The sequence below is a fragment of the Pleurodeles waltl genome, chromosome 3_1 (genome assembly GCF_031143425.1).
Source record: "Pleurodeles waltl isolate 20211129_DDA chromosome 3_1, aPleWal1.hap1.20221129, whole genome shotgun sequence".
Lineage (NCBI taxonomy): Eukaryota > Metazoa > Chordata > Amphibia > Caudata > Salamandridae > Pleurodeles > Pleurodeles waltl.
In genome coordinates this window covers 1,463,472,250-1,463,497,273 of record NC_090440.1, presented here as the reverse complement: position 1 = coordinate 1,463,497,273, position 25,024 = coordinate 1,463,472,250, and the positions used below count along the sequence as shown (strand labels likewise).

Below are 25,024 nucleotides of genomic sequence, written 5' to 3'. Positions count from 1 at the left end.
GGCCCTGCAACAAGGAAGCCGGCTCCGAATGGAGCCGCCGGAGTTGCAGGGGTGCGACGGGTGCAGTTGCTCTCATTAGAGCTCATCACAGTGGTTTAGCTTTGTCCAGACACAAGGGAGCACCCATTTAGAAATGGCCTAAAATAAATGTGCCCCCCAGGGGAACGACCCTGGCCTAAGGGGTCACTCCCCTTGCGTGAAATTAACGCAAACATATAAAAATCCCTGATGTCTAGTGGTTTCTGCCCCCCTTGGGGGCAGATTAGCCTATCAAAAATAGGCCAATCTGCCCACAAGGGGGGGGGGCAGAAATTACCTAAAGACAATTTGCCCCCAGAGGAGTGACCCTTGCTCCCCACATATAACAAAATAAAATAAACAAAAAAAAACCAAATCCCCGGTGTCTAGGGTTTTCTGCCGCTCCTGGGGGCATATCAGCCTAATAACAATAGGCAGATCTGCCCCCAAGAGGGGCAGAAATGGCCTACAACAAATTTGCCCCTTCAGGGGAGTGATCCTTGCCTAAGGGGTCGCTCCCCTCACGTGAAACTGACAAAAAGAAAAAAATCTCTGGTGTCTAGTTGTTTCTGCCCCCCTTGGGGTCAGATTGGACTAATAAAAATAAGCCGATCTGCCCCAAAGGAGGGCAGAAATGGCCTAAAGACAATTTGCCCCCCCAGAGGAGCGACCCTTGCCTAAGGGGTCGCTCCCCATATATACAAAAAAGTCAACATAAAAAAATATATCCCAGGTGTCTAGGGGTTTCTGCCTCCCCGGGGGCAGATCGTCCTAATTATAATAGGCCGATATGCCCCCAGTGGGTGCAGAAAAGGCCTAAAAATATTTTACTCCCCTTATGTATAAACATAAATAAAAAACAAAACTTCCTGGTGTCTAGTGGCCTGAAAGAAATAGGCCGGTCTGCTCCCAAGGGGGCAGAAATGGCCTAAAAATAAATTTGCCCCCAAGGGAGCGACCCTTGCCTAAGGGGTCGCTCCCCACATACATAAAAAAGAAGAAAAAAATGTATCCCTGGTGTCTAGCGGTTGCCTAAAAATAAATTTCCCCCCTGGGGAGCAGCTCATGCCCAAGGGGCCGCTCCCCTTATTCATTTACAAAAAAAAAAAAATCCCTGGTGTCTAGTGGACATTTCTGCTGCCCGATCTCATCGCGATCGGGCAGCAGAAATGCTTCGAAAGACATCAAAGGAGAGGAAAGGCGTTTCCTTTATTTTTATGCCTTTCTCTGCCCCTCCAGGTCATGGGGGGACAAATGCAAAAGCATTTTTCCTCCAAGGAGGGGCAGGCCTTTGATGAGGTCAGCGCGCAAACGCGTGCTGACGTTGCCAGGCGCCACAGGAGTGTCGGAGCAGGGGTGGAAGGGGAAGCGATTCCCCTTCCATCCCTGCCCAGGAGAAGGGGGTGCCAGGCCCCCGGGGATAGTGTTAGTGCTTCCCCTATGCGTCCCTATCTGGACGTAACGGTTACGTCCTGGGCACCTGAGCAGTGCTACCCAGGACATAACCGTTACATCTAGGGCACCCAAGGGGTTGAACAAAAAACACCCATGTGATGGAGAAATAAAAAATGGACTAAGACCTTAACTCAACCATTTGATGAATGTAAACTGGCTGCATCTTTTAGTGCATACCTACTCCTTAACACTATTGTATATGCAAATGTATCAATACTCATACTTTCTTTAACTTCCCTTCTTTTTCTTTTCTTTTACATTTTATTTTACATTGTTTTATCACAAGTGGGCTGGCAATGTAGTCACTCAAAAAAGGATATAATAGCTCTTTTGTGATAAGGGTGGACGCCCATTAATCTACATCCAACAGTAGACATCAGCTTCTCTAAAAATAAGTGAAAGCATAATCCTACAATAAAATTACACCAACTTTCTCCTGACCCCAAAAGGCTGTTAGCAGGGTCCCTGAGGGCAAAAATTGCCCAATATTTAATTTTGTCCAATTCGCGGATCGGCGGGTCCACAGATCCACAGGTGGATCCACGTATCCTGGATTCCTAAATCAACTTGTGAATCCATGAATCTAGACAAAAAAATTGAAAAAGAACACCCACTACATCCAGACTCATGCTACGCACGGTGGAAGGCTGTGTGCAGCTTGGATTTGGGTGCATGCAGGAGGGTTGGCCCTGTGGCCAACTTCCACCATGCACACGTGAAGGCCATGCACAGCGCTGCTTATATTTACATCTGTGAGTGCTAAAAAAAAAAAAACATAAAAATTCACTGAAAAATCTAAAGGTTACAGGGACGTTATAGTTAGTTTCTGACTTGATTCGCACAAAACCATAGAAATTCAGCAGTCATTGTAATGGTTAACTCAAGTAGCTATAACTTGCACCCTAAGGTAACTTTAACTTGCGCCTTTAGCATGCACAGCTAATTACTCCACATAGTACATCATTGGTGGCACCATCTTTGGCATCAGTGATATTATTACTGCAACATTTGCAATAGAATTATTCATGAAAAACTGTGCATTGCGGGGGCACAAGTTATAGTTACCTTAGGGCGCGAGCTTACAGACCCCTCCCCAAACCATTGCTCTCTGTGTCAGGCCGATTGAAATTTTTATTGGTGGGGGTGCATAGACCCCTCCTGAGGTCCTTAAGGGCTCCGAGGACCACCACCACCCTGGGGCTTGATGAAGATATTGGAGGGGGGGCATGTGGTCCCCCCTCCTTTGCCCTACAGGGCCCCAGGGACCACCACCTCTCCAGGCCATGATTACCATTTAAAGGGGGAGGGTCAGTCCGTATTCAGCTCTGGAGACCACCACCTTTTCGGGGCTTGGCCATGTTCTGAAAAGGGAGAGGTCTGTGCAGCCCCCTTCCTGGGCCGTTTTCAACCCCAGGGACCACAACCTCCACAGGGCCAGCTCCCTATGTCCCAGGGTGCCCACCCTTGGGAAATAGTAGTTTGCGGTCACTTGGCGGGAGTTATGACAGCTCCCTCCAAGCAAGAACAAACTGTAATTCTGCTTCCAGCGAGCGGTAGCAGGAAAACTGCTCCTGCCCGCTGGGACCGGACTTTTCAGGTGTTTTCCTGCCCACTGTCAAGTGAGCAGGAAAAGAGATGAAATGTTTGCTCCCTCATGCAGGGAGCAGCATTCCTTGCAGCTTCCGGCGTGCGGGAGCAATGAGACAGCAGGGAAATTGAAGCCCTGCAGTCTATAAGAGTCCACAGTTTTGCTAATAATAGGCATGTGAGCATCCATTCTGGCACTGATGCTCAGTACACAGAAATAAAACCTCAACTGGAGGCACTTATAAATATATATATATAGCAGGGGCCTCCATTGAGGACCCAAAGATGGCCCTGGGGACCGCCACCCCCATGGCTTGCTCCTGCTATATCCTGGGGTGCCCCCCCTCCCGGACATAGCTGTTTGCTCTGACATGGTGGGAACCTTGAAAGCTCCCCCCAAGTCAGAGCAAACACTATGCTTTCTGCAAGTGAAAGCTGTCAAACAGCTGTCACTTGCAGAAAGTGAAGTTTTCATCTTTTTCCCTGTACACAAATATACGTGCAGGGAAACTGATGAAAACATTGCTCCTGCAATCAGGGAACTGCTACTTAAAGGAGTTTCCTGCTTGTGGGAGGCATGCTGGCTCCTGCAGGATGCAGGGAGCCGGCTAGAACCATGTGGGCCTTGTATATCCCCCTGTGGACCTGTCACTCTCTCTCTTTTCCATCCCATAATGGGGTGTAAGAGAGAGATTGTTATTGCAAAGGTCACTCCATGCAATAACTTCAAGGTGTCAAACTAACAAGATGTTTGGCGCTAATGCTATACTTACATTTTTATGTACAAGAGTGAAGGGTCACTTCTGGCTTAATGGGAAAGCTTTTGCACTCTTCTTAGGTTGAAGGTTCAAATCCAAGTATCTCATGACAGTGTCTGTTTATTTTCTAGTGTTTTGACTGTTAAACATTTCTAGTGATGGAAGTATTTTACCCTCACAATCTGTGGGTTGAATGTCATAGCTAAGTCTGGGCACTGCATAGTAAGGAGTCACCCCTGGCCTGGTGTTTAAGGTCTCAGACATGCACACTAAAGGTTAAGCGTTCTAGTCTAGGTCATTCTGGGTAATTTCCTGCTTTAGTTTCTTTTCAACTATAAATATTTAAGGTACACACTGAACGGTGATCTCACTCTTTTTAATTAAGCAAAAACATTTTTCTTTGCAATTTGTCCAGAAATATCTCATCCTTAGTATGTTATTCATCAAAGCCTAAATCACTCTCTGTCTCAGTCTGACAGGATTGGGTGGTTAGGGGAGGTTGGCTGTGAGGTCTGCCCGCAGACCAGGCCCTGCTGCCTACCCCACCATGCACGGCCGGGTGGTTATAGGGGGATGGCCACAAATGATATTACTCCTCAACCTCCACTTGCCCTTATCATCGGTAATGTTGGTCTCTTGGGAGTGCAGTGTACTTTTGTGTGATGGATAATTATGGGAATAACAGACAATTCCCAACACTTTCACCAGCCAAGTGCGCAGTTATGGTGATCATTTTGCTTTTGGATTGGAATAAAGACAGCGGCGCCCAATGTCTGAAAGGAACAGTCTCCCTGCTGCTTAGTTGGTGAATGGGATACTAATCCCTTGCATTGGTACTATATATTTGGAGACAAACTCCAGATACGCCATGAGCCAGCTTTGTGACAGTGATCCTGAGGCCAACCTTACTGAGGGCAAGTGAAGGCTGAGAAGTAATGTAATTGGCGCTGATGTGGCCCGTACACTGGAGGAAGTAGCAGTGTAAACGGGCCCAGGAGTTATTTACATTATTATTACTCTCATTGAACTTAACAAAGAAGCATGGTGATTTAACAACTGATGACTGTGCAACGCTTAAGAAAATAGAGAAACAATAGTTAATTTCCCTGCTGTTGTTTACTTTGGACTCCAACTCCCATAATGCCTCTTTGCAGCAGGGAGCCGTAAATCTCAAGGGGAGGGGCATGCAGGGGGGTTTTGAATGAAAAAAAAACGTACCTCTTCCTGTCGCCGCCTCAATCCTCTTCTGGTGTCCCAGCATTCACTGGGACCCTGGCACAGGCTCCCCAGCAATCCTGGCTTTGCTTTCATGCTAAATCTCACATGAAAGCAGCGTCATGATTGGTCTGAGTGGCTTGGACTGTCACTCAGACACAACCTTGGGGTGTGTGCAGTTTCTCCAGCCCGGCAGTGTTGAGACTGCTGGCCATACACACATGCACACTTAGGTGCACTCTCTACTCCCCTCCCCACCTCCCGGGGCCCAGCCTGCCCTTCCCTTCAGATGCTGCTGGCTCAGCCAGCAGCTGAAAGATGAAGCAATTAACAAATATTGTTTTATCTTTTCGCTCGTGGCTTAGCCAGGGGGGTGACGCTCCTTCGCCATTGCGAAGGAGCTGCCCCTGCCTCCTTGAGTGCTTAAGTATAAATCAAAGAATGGTAGCGGACTTATGTATGGCTTACTATCGAGCAAACCACTGTCAACCCTGGTCCTTGATGGAGATATGGAAAAACCTATTTTGAATAAATATGACCTCTTGGGAGTGCAGTGTACATTTGTGTGATGGATAATTGGGGGATATCGGTCAATCCTTAACACTTGCAGCAGCAGCACGTGTGCACCGTTATGGTGACCATTTTTTTGTGTGTGTGTGTGTATGTGTGTGTGTGGTTGCAAGTAGGTAGTTATATTTAGGACCTAGTTTCTATAGGAAAAGCGTTTTTTGTTTTGCTAATAACGTAGGTGCCACTTGACGAAGAGGGGGGCCAAGAAAAAGGTGGGGGGGCCAAAACGCATATTCCCCATGCAATTTCCCACAGGGAATTCAGACACAGCTACAGTCTGAACCGATGGACAGAATTACACCAGCTAGATCTTGGTCCATAAAGATCTCTTTTTCTAATTTGGTATAAATCTGTTCAGTAGTATTAGAGGTATTAAACAAAAAAGATTTATGTATATTTAGTGATGCAAATTCACCACAGCAGATCTGCAAATCCACACGCCAACCGCAATGCTGTGATAGGCTAGCCACAACCTGAGAGGAAAGTTGCAGCCTCCATTTTGTTTATCAGCACTCGGTCTCGGGGCAGCGGGAATAAAACTTAAAACTGGTAGAAGTGGTCAGGGTAGAGGTTCCCTGACCCCATGGGACTGATGGAGGGGTCTGTGAGGGACCCTTCATGGGCAAGAAATTGCCCAAAAATGTATTTTTGGGGGCGCACAGGGATCTGTGGTTCCACAGAGGCGCTCAGCCACCATGTCAATCCACAGCGGATCCAGATCCCAATTAAAAAAACTCACACCCACTCACTGACACACTCACTCTCATACTCACACAACCACTCACACACCCACTCACACATCCATACAGCCACTCACACACCCATTCACACATCCATACAGCCACTCACACACCCAAACAGTCACTAATACACCCACTCAGTGACCCAGAGAACCACTCATTCACCCACTCACAGACTCAAAGAGCCACGTACACATCCATACAACCACTCACACACCCATTCACATATCCATACAGCCACTCACACACCCAGTCACTAATACACCCACTCAGAGACCCAGAGAACCACTCACTCACCCACTCACAGACTCAAAGAGCCACGTACACACCCATACAGCCACTCACACACCTATTCACAGACCCACACAGCCACTTACATACCCACTCGCACACCCATGCAGCAAAACCACTGACACCCACTCACACATGCATACAGACATTGACACACCACTCAAGAACCAAACAACCACCTTCCTACGGTACACTCACACGCCTACTTACACACCCACACAACTACTCACACACCCACTCAGGGACTCAGAAAGTCACTCACACACCTATGCAGCTACTCACACACCTAGTCACACATTTATACAGCCACTCACACACCCACTGACAAATCCTCGGAGTCCCTGATACATCCACATATAGATGTGAGGACCACTCACACATCCACTCACAGGCACACACACACTCATACAGTCACTGATACATCCATTCAGAGACCCAGAAACCACTCACACACCCACTCACACATCCACTTACACAGTCGCTCACATGCCCACACAACCAGGCACAAACTCATTCCGACACCCAGAAAACCCCTCAAACACCCAATTCACACACCCACCTACAGACCCAAAGAACTCCTCACACGCCCATTTACAGACCCACACAAACACTAACACACCCACTCACACACCCACTGCACACTCACACACCTAGTTACACACTCACACACCCAGTTACACACCCACATAACTACTCCCACAACCACTTACACACCTATGCAGCCACTTATACACCCACTTACAGACCCACACAGTCATTGACACAACTACTCATAGAACTGCTTAAACGTCCAAAAAAACACTTACACACCTACTCGCATACAAATACAGCCACTTACACACTCATTCATAGATCCAGAAAACTACTTGCACACCCATACATGCACTAGGCAGCTACTCACACATCCACGCAGTCACTTACACAGCTACTCACACCCCTCACACAGGCAGTGATACAGTTATATAAATTGCAATAGGATATGTTTGTATTAAATGTGTTGTTGTTTTGCACTGAATTTGTGCTTTTGGTTGGGAATGGATCTGCTGATGCATCACAGATCCGCCTGCAGTACACCCAGCAGACCCCTTATTTGGCCAGGGAGCCATACAATTAATAAAAAAAGAAAAAGACTTGGTGTATTGCATTTATAGAAAGACTACACAAGTTACCTTACCTTGATTTGTCAATTGTTACTTTAGCAATGTATAAACATGTATAATAATACATGTGTGAATAAATAAATGTGTGAATAAAATGTATGTATAAAGTTGTGAAAATGTATTACACTAAATTGAACGTAAGGATGAAATTGTAGCACAATTTATATTACAAAACGGTGAAGTTCACTAAAAAAAACAAAGGTCACAGGGACATTGTAGTTCGGAAACAGCATTAAAAAGGTTACAGGGACATTATAGATAGGAAATAGAATTTAAAATAGATTTAGAAATTTACTGAAAAAACAAAGGCTACAGAGACGTTATAGTTAGGAAATAGAATTTGAAAAAGCCTTAGAAATTCACTAAAAAAGCAAAGTGGCATATTTACAAAGAACTTGTGCAGCCTCGGTGCTGCACCAAAATTGGCAGTGCCACACTGCGTCAGTTCTGGAATGCAGGGATGCGCCATATTTACAAAAATACGGTGCATCCCTGTGCTTCCTTCTGCGCTGCACTAGATTAGCTGCCGAGCGCCAACACAGTCACCCTTGCACCAAGGTGCAACGATGGCTGCGTTGCTGGGGAGATTCAATATTCAATGGCGATTTTCTATTTCTTTGTGTGCTTCAGAATGCAGCACACATAGCAAGATCAAAAAAAAGGAGAAATGAAAGCATTTCTCCTTGTTGCGCCATGCTAAAGCCACCCCTGGAGTGGCATTAGATTTTGGCACTGCCACAGATTCACAATTTCTTGTATATCTGGGGAAATGTCAAAATGCAATGGGTGTTGCTGTGGAACACCCACGGCAGCACCCATTGCACACCCCTTCCACACAAAGTGCTGCGTGTGAAGGGGCTGTATTTACAAGGTGGTGGTAAGCCACAAAAAATGGCTTACCGCTGCCCTCTAAAATGGCTTACAGCTGCCCTCACAGTGCACAGCGCCACAGGAGCATCACAAAAAGTGACACTCCGATGGCATTAGGGGCTTGAAAATATGTCCCAAAGTTTACAGGGACTTTATAGTTAGGCTCAGATTTTACACACAGAGAGCTGCTTACACAGCACTGCTTATGACCTCCCATATTGCATCACTCATGACATGGTCAGTGATATATTCAGTGACATTACTGATGACATCAATGATGACATCTCAATTATCTCAGTTAATCGCAATCTGCTAGTACAGTCATTCATCACAAAGGAAAGAGGTGTAAGGAAACTGGTCAGTATGTCATAAAACAGAATAATACTCAGCCATCACAGTGGAGTGAAGACTCAAACAGCTTAGATTCTCGCAAAACACTATCTTACACATATATCGGCAGGGGACATGTATCAGTGCAGATGCTAGTTTACTGATAAATAGTACGCCCACTTTAAAAACAGGATTATAGATCACATAAATAATATCGCTCAGTGGTACAGGAAGAATAATGATATAACTTATGCAGTAGCTTTGTGTATATATCATTAAGTCACAAAAACGTTTATGAAACACACTCACTGGATAATGTCATCAGTGATGTCAACAATTATGTCATTTGAGCTGTCATCAGTGATGTCACTGACCATGTAATGAGTGATGTAATATGTGAGGTCATAAGGAGTGCATTGCGGGGCGTAAGGTATACTTAGCTCAGGTAACCATAACAGCTGAATTTCTTTGGTTTTGTGTGTGTGTAAAATCTGAGCCTAACTATAACGCCACTGTAACCTTTGTTTTTTCAGTAAGTGTCTATACATATATATATTTCATAATCCAAAAGATTCCCTTGCTTCATCAAAACCTCACGGGTCAGAACACGTTTTGTTCTTCTGCCCTTTTGAAATAAATGATTCCAGCATACCTGTTGCTGGAGTGGCTTGCTTTTCTCTTTGGAAATTTGAGGGGTGAAATGGAGCTATCCACACAACAAGCCCAGATACTGGAATCGGATGACCTCATATCTTCGGTATTTTCCTTGAAATATAAATATATGCAGAAAATATGTACCGATTTAGAAAAATGTTATTTCTATGGTTGTATGTAATAAAGTTGACTTTTAAAATGATGACTATACTCAAATCAAAATGACTGAGGTGATAATGTTATGTCCTTTGTTATTACCTATGACAACTCCAAAAACATAGAATTTTAAAAGTTGTTTTTATTGCATGCACTCTTTAATTAATCTAGCTGTACCATAATATCCCTGTTAATACACCTTAATGCTTCCCATCCATTACCCCTAAAACCTGAGACTGCCCCTTTATGCTACACTGTCTTGAATCTCAAAAAACCCTTAGTAGCCCTTAATGCTATCCTTTCCTGACCCCTACAGTCTCCAACTAGCATTTAATCCTAGTAGCCAGTGAACACTACCTACTCCTTATTGCCTCTTAACGTTACCCTTCTTTGAACCTTATAAATTTCTCAACTACAGCTTAACGCTACCCTTCCTTCACTCCAAAAAACCCTTACTACCTCTTAACGCTACTGTTCCCTTAACCATAAAAACTCCTTACTAGCCTTTAATGCTACCACTCCCTGAACTCTAGCAATCCCTTACTACTATTGTTTGTGCAACCCTAAAAGGCCCTTACTACTCTGTTACACTGCCTGTCCCCTAAAAACACTAAATACCCCTTAAGGCTACCCTTTGCTGAACTCTTAAAGCCCCTAACTACCCCTTATTGCTACAATCTGTAAACCTTAGCGACCCCTTACTAACCCTTAATGCTACCCTTCCTTGGTTCCCAAAACCACTTACTAGTCTCCTGCTCCCTTCCCAACCTCACTGGGAATGCTCCTAACTACTTTAGCAGGAGGATGTACCCTGGTCTCTTCTCCTAGTACATTTACCTTTGCTACAATCTTTTTCATTTATTTGTAGCAAAAACATTGTTTCATTCAATTTGTTTCAGTAGAACTCATTTTTTTAACACAACTTTTTTGCAGTCTACTTTATCCCCATAGTATGTTTACTGTAAACCATGTGTATTTTTAAATTGGTATATGTATATGAAATACAAACAGTGCATGAGTTACAAATGGGTATGCAGGCAAGTGTTTACTGTAATTTGGTTGTCTACAAATGAAATGGGTTAAGTGGCTGTGGTTTTCTTGCCTTTTTATAGTATATTGTATGGTAAATACTTACGGTTGAACCTGCCGATTTGATTGAGTTATGATGTGTGCAAAAATGTGTAATTACAAATAAAAACGCTTATAGCAACCAGGTGAAGGTCTGGAATATTGAGTAGGGAATATTGTGGTACCTTAATATTGATTGTAGCTAAAATACTGAGGACAAAACATTATATATATATATATATATATATATATATATATATATATATATATATATATATATATATATATATATATATACATATATATATATATATATATATATATATAGAGAGAGAGAGAGAGAGAGAGAGAGATTCAAAGTATGTAGATGTGCAGTTAAGAATAGTAAATCTATACTTCCCTATATCCCTTTACCTTTTGATATTTTATCCTTAATATGTTGGGTACAATATTATTTTATCACGATCTTTTCTAATACATTTTTATAATTTTTAATGTTAGAGAGTGTTTGGTCATAATCCAAAAAAGAATGACATGATGATGTAATGCAAACACAGGTACTGTTAACACTGGAGGCCACATGGAAAAAAAATGGATGCCATAATGTCCCAAATCTTGTAAATAAGTCTGTAGCTCTAGTTTTCAGGTGCCATTGAAGTGAAGAAAGGATATTAGATTAATAAATAGATGTCTAACATGAATATTGGAGAGGTCCAGTCGAAGGCATACAGCTGAAACACATAGGCTGTTTCGTTTTTAGTTTGTCTGTACTACTAGGAATCCTGGCACTCTTGAAATGAAATAAAATAAAATATCATTCACTGTGAAAGCGAGCTGCGGTGTCGTCTGTGCAGTGCCGCTGGTCTGGAGGGAGGATCATGCTTATGAAGTATATATGTATATATATATACAGAGAGAGAGAGAGAGAGAGAGAGAGAAAGGGAAATATATATTCAAATTACGTAGATGTGGAGTTAAGAATAGTAAATCTATACCTCCACTATATCTTTTTACATTTTGATATTTTATCCTCAATATTTTGGCTACAATATTATTTTATCATGATTTTTTCTACTCCATATTCCATACTACAACCTAATAATAAAATACAATTCGACCCATTCTGGATTTTAAAGGAAGCTTTTGTATAGCTTATTTATGGGTTTAAATGAGGTGTCATGCAAGGGAATAGTGGAGCGTCCCATGGCCAGATTTGCATATTACTCTGCATCAGATGTTCTTTTGTACTTCTGGCAGAGGTCATATATCGACCTTCTGTTTGTTTCATTATCAAGGGACATCTCTTTTTTCACTCTTATGTGGAAACGGACTGTTTGCTGTTCACGATAGAAGGGCAGGCACAGTTTAGCACCTGTGGAGTAGTTAATGATGTCCCATGCACGATCTGCCTACACAGATGGCTGGCACAGCCCACTGGAGGCTAAAGATAAAGGACACATATATAATTACTTTGTTAACTTCTTGACATCAGTATCATCACCAAAAAGAGGACACTAAAACTAAAAATATGTTGAGAAATAACGAATCCGATAGAATGGTGATCATTATTCCATGCTTTATAAACAGAAAGTTAAATGTATATTTGGAAGTGAATTAATTTACAATGGAGGACACATCGACGTGCTTTGAGTCTATTTCTGCCAATGAGCGTGAACAGCTAACTGTAAAGATAATGTTTCGGAAGAGACCTGTCTGCAACCTGAAGATCACAACATTGTATATTGGCCGGGTCGACTCTGTTTTTTTCCCTTTCAAATGAAATAAGAGCAGTAAAAATGGGTTGAGCTTACAGCACCCACTGTCACGCACCAAGAAACGTGGGGGCGGTCAGAGTCTGGCATCTACCAAAAGCTAAACAGGAGAAGAATGGGGAGGCTGGGGCTCTGTTGTATAACACTATCTGATCTCTAGAGACTAGATATAGCGCTTAGCTCGCCTAACGCTGCTTGAACATTAAAAAAGGCAGGTCGTTTCGGGGTCTGGTTCAGTTTTAACTCTGAAGATTAATACAACATCAAGTCGTATTAATGAGGACATTTTCTTGCTCCGGTATTTTCTTTTTATTGCTTTGTAGGTGCTAACCTTAAAATCTGAGAAGTTAGTTGAAAACTCTAATGGCCAACACGTGTTTTGCGATACTAAATAATCAAAAATATCGCTTCATCAGGACTTTAATGCACATAAGATTGCTGATAAAAGGACCGGATCTTTTCAATCGTCAAAAAGTAGCATTTCTTCTTATTTCAAAAAAATGATGTTCTGGATAATAGCAACCTCCTAGTTCAGAAAATAATATGATGAAGCCATTTGTGATTGTAACCGTGTTACAAGACCATCATATCTGAGTTAATCTCTGAAGAGATGAAACGGACATATGATATATTGCCTGTAGAACCGCTGTGCCCTGCCAAGCACGGGGCTAAAGGGGCTATCATCAACCCTTATGGGGGGTGTCCTGGTTTCCTCAAGGCCTCCACCCCACATGAAGCCCAAGAACCATCAATTGTAAGGGTAGGTGCTAGGCCTTCTAAACACATTGGCAGGCTGGTCAGTCCAGATGCACTTCTGTCAGACAGAGAGAGAAGATGAGCCGATAGACATGGACCCACCATGACTGTAGTGGTTCATAAGCGGAGGGAGGGCTTTAAGTTGGCCGGGACGTGCTGGTGCTCAGTTCTAAAAAGCAGGTATCAAGATAGGCCCCTTTTGGGCTCTCTTTTGTTGCCCTTAACCTTGGGTGAAAAAAACATCTTCAGTCGGCAGCAGGACCACCCTTTATGATTTTTATGTAACCTCAAGAGACTCCTTACGGTTCTTTCACAGTCTCCTCTTTGCAGACCTGAAGCATTCATGCAAGGACAGGAAGAAGCGGCAAAATATCAGTGGGGAGGCACCCTAGGCTATGCACAGATTTTTAGCTTAGGTGTGGTAAACCGCGCCCTAATTACACCGGCCACGGCCCTTTGATAGAACTCCCCCCACCCTCCAGTTTTTTCATCCCACTTAAAGCCCTGAGTGGAGGACATGCTGCAAAACACCACTCATGGCTTTCAACCATGTGGGTAAGTTTGGGCCGTCAGTTGTGATCCTATTTCACTGCTAAAGGAAGTAGAGCCTTTCTCCAAACATTAGCCCACAGCAGTTGACACAAATGACAGTTTCTGACAGAAATGGACACAATGTCTAGACAGAAATGTTAGGCAAAGCCACACACATATTGACATCATCTTGCTTGCTTGATGTGGAGGATGCTTACCGTTTACTGAACTACCAGCCAAGAGCGCACTGGGAGACCTCGGGGTTTTACTTTATCATAAGAGCGTTGCCTCACAGTGCGTGTGTGAGCAGCTGGGGTCAGAGAAAAGGAGGTACAGTTTGGATGTTTGTGTTCCCATTGTGAGTGTGTTTGTACCCGGCCGTGGCTGTTTATAGTACAGCGCCGTGCTGCGGCCAGGACCATCGTGTAAACACATTTTCTTGACTATGGCATCTGCCAAGCTCTGTAAGTGTTAATTTTTTTAATAGGGAAAGATGTACAATATAGGGTTTTCTGAACCTACATTGAAGGTGGATGCTCAGAGACTGGTCTATACAATAGCTGTTCCGTCCATATAGCACATTTTACTCACAAGTATCAGTATGTGTGCTTGGACCTGTACAAGTTAGCGCTAAATTAACCCGCATATGTGTCCCCAAAGGGAGTAAATGATGAACCAAAGCTGCTCAAAAACAGTTATTGTGAATTGCATCTAATGTCACTCCGATTTATTGTTCTGATATATATGCTTTTGCGCTGCCAGAAGAGCGTTCAGCCTGTAAGGCATCAGACACGTGTAGGTGTGTATCAAGGCATCTGTCATGTTTTAGAAATGCGGGTTGTCCTAGGCCTCGGGACCTGAGTCCACCTTTTATAGCCATGTGGGTATACTATTGTTATATCCAAAGTGCCATAAAACCCGGCTGTCATTACTAAACTCTTAGGTGCTATATTTAATGCGAATGCAGAAATATGAAGGAACCTGCTGCGAGTAGTCTGTTTTTTACCTTTGCATTCTGGTACTTGTTGCCCTGTGTTTGTAATGAGAAAACAAAACGACAAATTACAGAATCTACTGAGATATTTGCGGGTGAATTTCTCAAACCGAAAATATGACAACTTGAAATCTGTGTAAACGCTCCCTCTTTGCTGATATTTACAGCACAGCTCACAGATGTAAGTTACAAGAGGACACTAGAGAGAAATTGAGAAGATACCAGGGATTCATATTGTATTACTTAAATGGAGAAAGTTCTGATGATTGCGTTGGTATTTTATTATTTAAATAAAGAAGTTACTGACGAGTCTGTTATTTTATTATTTAACCTTGCTTTTATCTACACATTTTTCCTAAATGCTAATACACACAGAGCGAAGATTTGCTGTTCAAAGCTTTTTTGGGGCTTTTTCAGGGGCCCGGGAATGATGACGCTGTTGGAACGTTTGCTGTATATGCTTTAGGCAAACAGCTTTCTAACCTAGAGAAGAAAATGGAATACACTAGAAAAGGTAAGAATAGGTTGACGTATAATATTGGCTGAGAGCGTTTGTTGTTTTCATATTTAGGTTTACCTGCAAATTTAAGCCTACCCGCGCCCTCTTTCTTTTGACCTTTGCACTTCCTGGTGAGTGGTGACAGAATTCTAAAACTTCACAGATATCTTAAAGGGAATATAAACATGACTTTTGAAATATTGATGCACATTTTCATGCGAGAAATTTGTAAAAGAAGCTTTTGTATGTCTCCGTTAAAGAACAGCCGTCGCTGTAGAAACATGAGGAGCACAGACTCCCTTACCAACCAGCTGCCTCTTTGGTGGGGATGTAATTGACCCCCCCCCCCCCCCAGGTCATGTGTAAACACAGATCAGCCTTTTGTAGCCTGCCAGCCAACCAGTGTGTACAGGAGGCAGAACAAAGGCTGGGGACCAGAAAGCCACTTTTAGTGACATCTTCATTCTAGCAAAGGGGCCAAAAGAAAGCATGAGCTGGGAGACCTTCATTGCAGCCTTTAACAAAGAAAAAAGGTACTTTTGATAAATTAATTCATTTTACACAAAAACTTCTACTTTAATTCTGTATTTTGTAGGATGCGGGGATATACTAGTACTCCACTTACAACATAGTTGCGGCTGTTATTTTACGATAGTGTTTAAGTTACAACATGTGTATTGATTTAGACAAACCTGCTGTCTGAAGGAAGAATGGCAATGGAAGCAGATTCCTACTTAAATTCTGCTATGAGTGTTAAAGTGTCTCTTTTTTTCTGCCGGATACATTAATTTAAGTGTAACGTTCAAGAAAACACTATGCATGTACTTTGCAACAACTCTGTGTTCTCTGATCTAAAGGGCATCTGTTGGTCAGTAACATTATTTACAGCTATGCTCTTGGGACACTTGGTAAGCATTCGTTGGTTGTGTACAGGGTGGTGGTGGTGCTTCAAGAGGTAGGTGGATTTGGAGTGTCTGAAGCTGGTGTGGTTTGTACCCATTTTAACGCTCATTCCATAGCTCTGGAATTAGGAATCCAGTTGCTCTGCCTTCTCCAGGGGTTCCAGCGCTTGCTCAATTGTGATGGCCATGTGGTGTGCTCATCTGGATGTATGTTTCCAATAACAGCAGCAGTTGTAACAAAAACAGCTTGCTCACTTAGTAGCGCTTCTTAACAAACTCGCGCCGTTTAGAAGTGCTGTAAATGAATGCTCGTAGTGGTGGTCGAATGAAGGGTTTCTGTACATGTTTTTCACTGCTGTCAGTACAGTTGTCCCAGCTGCAACGGAAAGTCAGTGGATCCCTTTCCAGATTAGTGTACTTTCCTTGTTTTTTTGTGTGCCCGGCTGCTTTGTTTTGGGTATTTGAAGGTGGCAGGGTACAGGTAATTGTGCTTACTAGTTTGCGATGCAATTGGCTCGACAGTACTGTGTAATTGCTTTGTTGTCAGTGGTGAGAGCAGGGTTGAAACCGTTTAAACTGAAGCACCATCTGATACCATCGATAAGAGTGGATGTGATTTGTTTGTAGCAGAAATAGTGAGATAGGACTTGAATGGATGGAGGGGTAGATGTCTTCATTGGGCTGTAGAGCTGGGTCTGCAGGTGCAACACTTAACACTTGGAGGGAGAGTGGGGACGTGACAAGGACTAGAATCATCACAGGTGGGCCGTAGTTTTTGCTATAAATGCAGGGGCGGCTCCTCCATTAGGGTGGAGTAGCGTGTCCCCACCCCCTGCCAGCAGCAGAAGCTGCAATCCTTTCACCACGAAGGGGTAATAAACTATGTTTATTATCCCTTTGTGGTGAAAGGGGCGGGGCATTGGGGATGACAGCCATGGATGGGAGAGCACAGAGCACTCCCCTCAGAGCGCATGTGTGTTTGGCTGGCCGTCACGAGATAGGCAAACACACATGCGCAGTAGGCTCTCTCCAGCCCGGCAACACAGTTACCGGGCTGGAGAGAGCCTACACAGGCTCCCTGTCTGCCTGGGAGCACCCTGGCTCGGAGCTCCCAGCCAATCCTGACACTGCTCTAAGCAGCGTTAGGATTGGCCTCAGGGCAGGCTTGGAGCCTGTGCCTGCAGCTGGAGAGACGAGGGACAGAGGAGCGCCGGCTACAGAGAAGGTACGTTTTTTTTCTTTCTTTCTTTTTTTCATTAAATTAAATTAAAATCCCCCCGCGTGCCGCTCCTGCCCCACCCTGCCGCTTTAAATAGCAGCGAGCCGCGACTGGTGCTCTGGCATGGAGCATCATTCTGAGACTGAAAGGGGGGGATTACAGAAAAGATGGAGGACACACCCAGCAATTTCTTAGGAGAGATTGTTTATCTTTAAGATATACCTTAAAACAGCAAAGGGCAAGGCCTGTAGCTATGGGTGAGTGAAACAAAATCTGTGGTAGTGCAAAATTATCAGATTGGGATATATATTCCATGATAAAACTTTGTTTAAAGGGATGTTAAGGATCTTATTCAGAAACTAAAAATATCACTAAAAGTCTCTATATCTGGTTAGCTATGCATCCATAATTTCTCCACCACGTACTGCACATCACCTCACTTAACTTCACCCAAGACATTACTCATCATTACCAGTAACATAACCAATGGCATCATAAGTACTTAATAGAGTGCGTGCGGCCATACCTTTTATATACCACATGAATGGCCTTTGGCCAGGCACTGGGTTTACTGCATACAGACTGTTGGACTTGGCCCTTTTCGCGTGTTCATCCCCAGACTTTTAGCCTCCTTCCTCCTATTTTTCTGACCTCTTGTTGTTGGCTCTAGGACTCTGAACATTTTAATATTGGTGATCAGTGCTAAAGTGCAGGTGCTCCCCCTTCTAAAGTTGGTATGATTGGCTTATACCTAATTGACACATTTAATTTACCTGCAAGTCCCTTGTACAGTGGTATCTCTATGCCCAGGGCCTGTAAATTAAATGCTATTAGTAGGCCTGTAGTGCTGCTTGCGCCACCCACGGAAGTAGCCTTTCAAACCTGTCTCAGGTCTGCTAGCGCAGGGCCTGCATGTGCAGTTTACTGCTACAGGGACTTGGCATCTAAATTTACTTGCCAGGCCCAGAACTCCCCTTTTACTACATGCAATTCTCCCCTAAGGTGGGTCCTAGCTAGCCCAATGTGCAGGGTGCTATGTTTATGGAAGGCAGGACATATGCCTGGTTGCGTGACCTGTCCTGGTAGTGACAAACAGCCTATTTGGTTTCTCACTGTTGTGAGAGCTGCTTTGCTCATAGGAGTGCATTGGAAATTCCCTGCCTTTTTGAGTAGGGGGTATTGTCTGATTTATGAGGGGAAGCGTAAGCATGTTTGGTATGGTTGTAATGCTAGTGAGAAATGATGCTTGCCAGTGTAGGTGGATTTTTTAATTACCATTCTAGAAATGCCTCTTCTAGAAAGTGAGCATTTCTCTGTGCTTATGACTCTGGTGTTTTGCAGCTTGACTCCAATCCACGTCTGGGCAGAGTGTCGGTGTTTGGTGCATACTTTTCAGACAGCCTGTACTCAGGGAGGGTGAAGGTGTCACAGCGATGCATCTGCATCTTGAATGGTCTTCCTGGGCTAAGAGAAGGGGAGGCGTGGCACACTTTCATCTGTAAAGGTTGTGCCCTGGCCTCACACAAAGGGCACGTTTACCCCCAACTGATGTTTAGAGCCTATGCTGGAGGAGAGTAAGGGCACTCCCAGAACCAGTTGTAACTGCCTGGAACCTCCTGTCCCCCTCTTTGTTAAACCTTTGCAAAACTGGGTATAAGTACAGGGGATTTTTCTCCACAATTTGGAAACACTCTGGACTTTAACATGTTTGTAACTGGACACTGAAGGCTGCTGGAGGGACTCACCAGGAACCACCTTGGACTGCTGCTGCTGTGCTGACCTGCACCTGCTGGGTCACTAGGAGGAACCGCCACTGACTGCAACCCCTTGTGCTGGCCTGTGCTGGGCCCAGCAACCCTGTGCTCCCTCTTTGTGCACCCCCAGAAGCTGGGTACTGTTGCCCCTGTTCTCTGCAACATTTGGACCCCCTTGCTAAGTGTGAGGAGCACTGTTCTTGCCTTCTGTTGGAGGGGCATAGTGCCTGGTGAGCGCTCTACTTGAATTGCTTAGCGCCTCGAGGGTGCCAGTTTTTTTATTCCTTAAAGCACTTGGAAGGGACTTCCTCTAGCTGTGCCCCCGAGGCAAAGCACACCATGTAGAGCACCCTTGGGGCACCAACCCGACCAGATTGCTGCCAGGTCTCACCACCGCAGCCCAGAGCAAGAGGCACACTTGCACACCAGGATTGGGTGCGGGCGTGCTGGGGAGTGAGGGGCCAAGCTCAGGAGAGCTTGTGGTGCATCACATCCGGCCCCGCCAGTGGCGGAGGTTAGGTCGGCCACCCCTTTTCTCAAGGGCCTGTCTGCCGAACTCCCGCCCCTGACCACAATCCAGGTACCGGGCGGGAGCTTATTCTTAGAGCCTGTGGGTTCGGTGCTGCCGGGCCCCTCCCCTGTTGTGCCAGGGGGGCCCTGTTGTTGTTGGCCCCCCCTGGACAGTGAGAACTCACAGGTGGGGCGGAAGCCTCTTTGGAGGCCTCTGCACCGTTGGGCCCACTTTTTTCTGTTGTTCTTCTGTTTACCTCCCCCTGGGAGGTCCAATCATGGCCCCGTGGGAGGGGGGTACCAGAGTGACTGTGGGAGCCCTATTTCGGCCCCTGTATAGAAGCAGAGAGGGTGCGGGCCGCCCCACCTCCCACATTCATAAAACAGCCCCTGTTTGAGCAAGAGGAGCGCAATAGGGCCCCCATTTTAATTCATGGCACTGGAGGTGCCTTCATCATAAAAACAGTTACTTTAGAATGGAGATATACATTTCTAATGTTCGTTTTATGTTCATCTTGGGAATGTTATGCTAACCTGTTTCTTGTATGATGTGCCATATATTTGCTAATGTTTCTTTTATGGGCATTCTATGCTAATATGTTTTCATGACTTGCCATATGTTTTCTAATGTTCCTGGTTCGGGCATTTATGATACTTTCATGACAAGTGCATTTCTATAGTAATGTTTTCCTGCTTACTGCTTATATTGCAGAATAATGAGTAACCTGTGTGTCATGTGTGACTACTGCTGATTTCTGCAGAGTAATAGTACTGCATACTTTTCTGACAATTGCTTGGGTAGCAGGGTATTATTGACATGTTGTGTTTCGTCTGATGATGTTGTGTACAATACAGTTTATTTTTATATAACTTGGTTTTGTGTTTCCTCTGTGGTGGGGATAGTGCATCACGTGTATTGTGCAAGCGCTTTACACATTGCCTCTGGGATAAGCCTGACTGCTAGTGCCAAACTACCAAGGGGGTGAGCAGGGGTTATCTTGGGTGTGTAACTCCCTCTGCCTGTGTAGAATGGGTGGGTTCTGCTTGGCTTAGGTGCATACCCTAGCCAACCAAAAACCCCATTTCTAATACAGACTCACAGGGCGTTGAATGCATGGTTTGCAGTCCAGTGCTGCATGCAGCACACACAGGGCCCTACATTTGTCAATGCACTGTGTCTGCTACATTCGGAGGTACAGGGCACACCTACTGCAGCATGAATCGAGCTGTGACCCCTACAATCAGTGGCAGATTTGGCCTGATCTTTGTCCATGTCATATATTTTGAACACTTCAGAATATGGGGTGTGAGCTACTTATACTTGGATTGTGCATACTATGAACGCCCGCATTATTGGTTATGTAGTTGGTTTTCTCATCAATATTTTTTTTTTGTCATGAGCAGTGCAGTAGGATGGGGATTATCTTTCATAGCGAATCATACCTGTCAAATGTCAGTGCATTTAGGTTTTGGATCATAATTAAAACCTCCAGTCTGATGATATTTTTTACGGAATTTGGGGAGATTTTTTAATGTAGGTTAGTATTTTTTATTTTTGCAGAGTTTTACATTGTCCTTTAAACAAAGCTTTTTCTTAATTTCTTGGGATAGTTTTAATACACTTTAACCATAGTTTTTGACGGTGCTCGCCCCTCTTGTCCTGAGAGACAGTACATAGCCTTAGCGATGCGATTCCCAGGGTTATGCAGACATCTTCATCCAGCGTGGATGTGTGACGTTCACAATTTGCATTCAGATATGACAACAGCAAAGATTCTGTACCACAACCCCATGTGTGTCAGTTAAATCAGAAAACGCTCAAATTTACAGCAAAAATTGGTGACAATTTGAAGGTGTGTGTTGTCACAACTTTTCTTGTTAAAAAGTGTGTAATCCCAAGGAACATGCAGTTAGCACCTATTTCAAAATATACACAAATCTAGTGCTAGTCACACTCTTGATCCCCTGTTGGCTTTGTCAGGTGATCATTCTGCGACAGTGACTTTGGCTCGCTCTTTCCTTGGCTTTTTGAGGTATTGTGCAGCACTGTGTTTTATATGGTGCTACTAAGGGCTGCTTTACTCCTTGGGTATTTTGCATGGCGTGGACCCTTGATGTTTATTGTTGGTGCTTCAGGCTGAAATGCCTAAGAGGCCCACTTTCCCCAAAGATGAAGTGGCCTAGATCACCTGGTATATTTCGAATTACATGCCAAGGATACTGGATTGAGGAAGAAGAGTTTATCGACACTGGAACAAAAACGGATTTTCAGCATCTCTTCATCTTTTTTCTATTTCTCTCCTGTCCACTGTTCATTTGTCTCCGCCCCCCTTGTCCATGTCTTTTTTTTTTTTACTCGTAAATTTAATTTCATTCGTTTTTCATTTCTCAGCTTTCAACTTAGACTTTAGCCATTTAAACTTAACGTTTACTTGTTAACTTTGTAACCTTAACATTTTTCTTTGTAAAGTTAGTTTGGTGTAACACTTTGTGATGAGGGAGGTACGAATAATAATGGGACCCCCGTGTCTGACATTATGGTTTCAGCAGATAAATTAAGTAGGTTGTACGTCTGGTGTCAAATGATATGTTTGCGCAGTGAATGAATGATACACCAGCATGGAGGCCATCTTTAGTTGGTGTTTTGTGGGACTTATTATGAAGAAGCTTAGGAAAATGACTACTGCTAAATCTTATTTTGGGCACACGAGCAGAAAATATGAAATTGTTGCCATTGTGTAGGGAGTTTTGTTGTGCCTGCCTACTTAGACAGCTCAACAAACCATGCATGCAGTGAAAATCACTGTTCACTAGGAACAAGGAGAACATTGACGTGTTAGCAGAAGAAGTGGCAACAGAAATTCAAAGCGGAGTTAAAAAGGATATGAACTTGTAAAAGGGTCTCTACTACAAGATGAGGAATCCTAATGCTGTTATTGAGGTTATCCGTTTTGGAATGAGTTGGGGGGAGTAGAAGCAGCAGGAGAGTAACTATTTAACTTACGCTTTGTTTCTCTTCGTGCTGAGCTCTACAATTGTGCTTTCTTTCCACATTTGGAAACCAACATGAGCCCCGGCTGAGTCCTTAAAGAACCAATGGCAAAATGTTGGGTATGAGCATCCTATCAGCAAGCAGGCCAGCTGAGGCAACAAGCGTAGTTAAGTTTGGATATGACTGAAAAGGCAATTTGACTAGGAGGGTAACAAGCATTGGCAAAGCCAATAGGTATTGTCTTTTGGATATACTGACTTCGCCAGTGTTTTTTAGCTGTACTCTACAGAATCCCCAGCGCTGTACAGTATGCCTAAAGAGGAGGAAATAAACTACAATATGGCTGGCAGGTTCATTAAGTAGGTGTGTTTACCACACGTGCGCTGACAAAATGACCCAAGTGCTCTTTTTCTTTCTTTTTCATTACCAATCTGAGCTGGATTGGTAAATAAAAAGAAAGAAGTGTGTGAAAAAGTTTTTTGTTTTTTACAAAGTGGACGGGGGAAAGCAACAGGTGGGGCAGAAGTAACATGGAGGGAGCGGCATGGAGGATGTAGGATGGGGGGTGCACCATAGAGAGCAGAGGAGAACCACGACAGAGAGAGTGAAATCAGTGTGGAGCACAGGGAATAGAAAAGAAGCACAACGGAGAGAGCGCAATGTGGAGCAGGGGACACACACACAAGTGAGAAAGCAAGAATGAGGGAGAAGCATGCAAGGGCAAACGCATCATGGATAGGGATGAGAGAGAAGCACATGTGTGAGTGACCGCAACAAGGAAAGCAACAAATGGAGGGAAGAAAAGTACACGAGGGAGTCAGCTGGAAAATTATGCAATCTCATGGAGTAAAAAAGTAGTGCTTGAAAAATAAGCAGTGGGCAGACACAAATGATGAAGCCAAGCTCCAGGGGACTGGGCAAACACAAGAAGAGCAAGGACACCCTAAACAATCTAATGAATTAAAAGAAAGAAAATAAGAATGACATTAAAGCCAACTAATGGTGAGCAATGAGCAGGCTCTAAGCCCACTGCAAGCTGACAACAGGTCTTTTCGCAAACAAATAGCTTGCAGGCGAGACTAAAAAAGTGGGATGATTGGTGTTAAAAGGCAATAGTGTGCCGTTTTGAGGCGAAGGTTGAACAAGCTTGCCTTATCTGTGGATTTCTATAAACCATTTTTAACGGTTTCAGTTCTATTGTTATTAGCTAAGATTCATTTTGGCATCTTTTGCTGTTTTTTTTTCAGTAAGGTAACCAGTTGTGTTTTTGCTTCATCCATAAATAAATTTAGCTTTTATACACAATTCCATATCTTGGTTTTTTTTCTCCATATTAGTTGAATATTCCATAGAAGGTATTCAGTTTTCCTATTAATTGAATATTCCATAGCAAGTATTACATTTCCAATTCAAAGAATGCCACTGATAAGAAAACGATTAGGCACAATACTGCATTTGGCAAAAAAGGACAGCTTATCGTGCAAGAAGCCATAACCAATCTTATTAGGAACTAGGGGCCAGATGTAGGAAGGCTTTTGCGCCCCGCAAACGTCGAAAAACGCTGTTTGCGAGGCGCAAAAGCCTTTACGCGATGCAGAATCACATTTTGCGAGTCGGTACCGACTCGCAAAATGTGATTCCGACTCGCAAATAGGAAGGGGTGTTCCCTTCCTATTTGCGACCGCATCGCGTTGTAGAGTTGATTTGTGACCGCGAAAGCGGTCGCAAATCAACTCGCAGTTACCATCCACTTGAAGTGGATGGAAACTCATTCGCAAACGGGAAGGGGTCCCCATGGGACCCCTTCCCCTTTGTGAATGCAAACAAAAATATTTTTTCAGAGCAGGCAGTGGTCCTATGGACCACTGCCTACTCTGAAAAAAAGCGAAACAAAAAGGTTTCGGTATTTTTTCTTTTTGCAGCTTGTTTTCCTTTAAGGAAAACGGGCTGCAAAGAGAAAAAAAAATAACTGCTTTATTTAAAAGCAGTCACAGACATGGTGGTCTGCTGTCTCCAGCAGGCCACCATCCCCGTGAGTGCCTAGACTCACTATGGGCTCGCAAACTGCAACCCACCTCATAATATTTATGAGGTGGGTCTTTGCGACCCCATAGCGAGTCGCAGAAGGTGTCTGAGACACCTTTCTGCATTTCCTTTTGCGAGTTGCAAATTGCGAGTCGCTGGGACTCGCAATTTGCGACTCGCAAAAGGATACCTACCTAC

General features: G+C 43.9%; 1 protein-coding gene across 2 annotated transcripts in view; it reads left to right on the top strand.

Annotated features, from left to right (window-relative positions):
• The window catches only part of MAP3K19 (mitogen-activated protein kinase kinase kinase 19), a 304,015-nt gene that overhangs the window by 139,626 nt on the left and 139,365 nt on the right, over window positions 1–25,024 (top strand). The window contains exon 1 of one of the 2 annotated variants that reach the window (XM_069225051.1): window positions 15,866–15,957. The exons of the other annotated variant lie outside the window; for it this stretch is intronic. The gene's annotated coding sequence lies outside the window, so the exon portion shown is untranslated. Of the gene's footprint in view, window positions 1–15,865; window positions 15,958–25,024 lie in introns of those variants that run through there. 2 annotated transcript variants of the gene reach the window in all.